The sequence below is a fragment of the Pseudomyrmex gracilis genome, unplaced genomic scaffold (assembly GCF_002006095.1).
Source record: "Pseudomyrmex gracilis isolate BER0280 unplaced genomic scaffold, ASM200609v1 scaffold_992, whole genome shotgun sequence".
In the NCBI taxonomy this organism is placed as follows: domain Eukaryota; kingdom Metazoa; phylum Arthropoda; class Insecta; order Hymenoptera; family Formicidae; genus Pseudomyrmex; species Pseudomyrmex gracilis.
Genome location: NW_018021576.1, coordinates 30,574 through 34,088, shown reverse-complemented (window position 1 = coordinate 34,088; position 3,515 = coordinate 30,574).

Sequence of the window (3,515 nt, the reverse complement as noted above, 5' to 3'; positions counted from 1 at the left end):
GAAGAGCCCAGGAGAGCCAAGACCGAAAAAGGCACGCCAAGTTTGTTCGAATGTGAAGGTTTTGCTCACAGTTTTCTTTGATTACCATGGCGTTGTGCATCGAGAATTCCTACCACAAAGTCGTACGGTAAACAAGAAGTATTACCTTGAGGTTATGCGGCGTTTGCGTGAATCAATAAGAAAAAAACAACCGGAAGTGTGGAAAGAAAGTTCATGGATTTTGCACCATGATAATGCACCTGCGCACACGTCGTTACTAGTGAGTAGTTTTTTAGCCACAAACTATACTACCATCATGCCTCAGCCACCATATTCACCAGACTTGGCCCCGTGCGACTTTTTTCTCTTCCCAAAATTGAAAAGGCCCATGAAAGGACGAAGATTTGCGACGATTGAGGAGATTAAGCCTGCATTGTTGNAAGAGCTCAAGGCAATACCCAAAAGTGCATTTCAGAAGTGTTTTGACGACTGGAAAAAGCGCTGGCACAAGTGCATTGTATCAGAGGGGGATTATTTTGAAAGGAATAACATAATTTTGGATAAATAAATGAGTATTTTTGTATAAAAATGAAAAGTCACCTTATTTTTTNATTACACCTCGTAGGCGTTTTTAGGGTGCATTCCGATATCACTGCAGTACTGACAATATGACGTCATAAAACAATGCTGTTTCTATATTCCGCAATTACTTGTTTTTTTTCTTTCATCGTATAACGGAACAATTTTGTAGTATCTTGAAGTGTACAAACATAACCAAAAGTCAATCAGTAAACTTTTGATTATGTTTGTAAATGTCAATTAGTGAAGTAAAAAAACTTAAGAATGGATNTAAACTTGATAGTAGTAACAGAGTTAGCAAGACATTTAATGAACTCAGACAGTGATTTGTCAGACAGTGTTTTGTCAGAGAATGAAGAGAAATTATTATTTCTTTTCACTAAAAGAAGTTCAATTTCACGTGTTCGCGTTGAAAATTACGTTGAAACTGTTATTCCATTATTTACGGATGATGAATTTAAGAAACATTTTTGGTATGTACAAATAAATATAAATATATAATTGAATACAAGAAATAAAATTATAATTTAGTTTAAAAAATATAAATTTATGTATTATGGTAATTATTTGAGTTATGTAAATACCAACCTATTTTGGTAGGATAAAAAGAAGTACTTTCATATATTTATTGGAATTATTACGTCCAAACTTATCAAAACAAAGTAACAGATTTGGTAGACACCCAATATCACCCGAAAAACGATTACTTATAGCAATTTGGAGTATGGCTACACCAAATTCATATAGGTAAATATAAAAGATTTGAATCATATCTCATTGTTGTTATTACAAATAATTTATAAACTGTTTATATAGATGTGTGTCAGATAGATTTGGTGTTGGTTTGGCCACAGCATGGCAAAGTGTTCAAAGAGTTATAAATGCATTGTACAAAAAAGTGACAAATTTTATTCGGTGGCCGAATGCAGAAGAAGCAAAACAAACCATAGAAAGAATTGAACGTAATTATATGTTTCCGGGTGTTATTGATGCTATAGATGGGATCCATATAAGGATTACTGCACCAAAGTATCATAGCGATTCTTACATAAATAGAAAAGGTTTTCACTCTATCCAACTACAAGTACAAAGATTTTATTATTTACAATGTTCTAATATTAACTGATATTCACAGTTTGATCTTATAAGGTCGAAGCACAGACTTTTGNCACGTGTTCGCGTTGAAAATTACGTTGAAACTGTTATTCCATTATTTACGGATGATGAATTTAAGAAACATTTTTGGTATGTACAAATAAATATAAATATATAATTGAATACAAGAAATAAAATTATAATTTAGTTTAAAAAATATAAATTTATGTATTATGGTAATTATTTGAGTTATGTAAATACCAACCTATTTTGGTAGGATAAAAAGAAGTACTTTCATATATTTATTGGAATTATTACGTCCAAACTTATCAAAACAAAGTAACAGATTTGGTAGACACCCAATATCACCCGAAAAACGATTACTTATAGCAATTTGGAGTATGGCTACACCAAATTCATATAGGTAAATATAAAAGATTTGAATCATATCTCATTGTTGTTATTACAAATAATTTATAAACTGTTTATATAGATGTGTGTCAGATAGATTTGGTGTTGGTTTGGCCACAGCATGGCAAAGTGTTCAAAGAGTTATAAATGCATTGTACAAAAAAGTGACAAATTTTATTCGGTGGCCGAATGCAGAAGAAGCAAAACAAACCATAGAAAGAATTGAACGTAATTATATGTTTCCGGGTGTTATTGATGCTATAGATAGGATCCATATAAGGATTACTGCACCAAAGTATCATAGCGATTCTTACATAAATAGAAAAGGTTTTCACTCTATCCAACTACAAGTACAAAGATTTTATTATTTACAATGTTCTAATATTAACTGATATTCACAGTTTGATCTTATAAGGTCGAAGCACAGACTTTTGNATAATGCATAACGCATAAGACATAAGAGAATCAACCAATCAAAGCTTTCTAGGACAAAAAGTAGGGATGAAAACGAAAAACTGGATTGATTGATTTTCTTATGTCTTATGCGTTATGCGTTACGCAAAAGTCTGTGCTNTAACCTAGAAATTTCAAATCGACGTGTAACACATATATATCCTGNACGATACNTAGCCTTTTACACATATGTACAGAAGAGTGCACCATATCATGCGGTTCCAGAGGAAGTGTTTCTCAGAAATTTCTCTTCTGGTTGCTCCTACTACCGAGTGCCGTTATCTTGTCGTTGACGAAGACCGAAGAAGAACAGCGCGCAGTAGTAGAAGCAGTCAAAAGAGAAATTGCGAGGAAATATTTCCCTTGAAGCCGCACAATATAGTGCACTTCTGTGTACACACATATATATGTTGGAATATGGCAAACATTTTATTTTCTATTCTTGAAATATATATTTATTTCAGGTTGTCTGTAATGCACGTCTAAAATTTATTCATTGTTACACGGGACAGGTTGGTTCGGTACATGACATGCGTGTTTTCAGACTATCACAAATTGAACTAATATTGACAGATGTAAATTTTCCACGTAACAGTCATCTATTAGGAGATTCTGCATATTGTATTTCAAAATATGTTATGGTACCATTTAAAGATAATGGTCACCTGTCAGAAAGACAAATCAATTTTAATACACTTTCTCTTTTCTGCTAGAACAATTCTGTAGAACAATCATTAGGATTGTTAAAAGGCCGTTTTCGAAGTATGTTAGATAAACTTTTGATGTTTCGAACTGATTCAATACCTAAATATATAATTGCCTGTTGCATNCTGCATAATATCTGTTTAATGCAAAACGACATAATTGACCTATTATTTTTAATAAACCAAATATTCCGCAAGGGATAAATTTATTAGACAACGATACACAAAGAGAAGGCATTGACAAACAAAATGCCATACTGTATTTCTTACCATAAAGTATTAACGTATATTTAA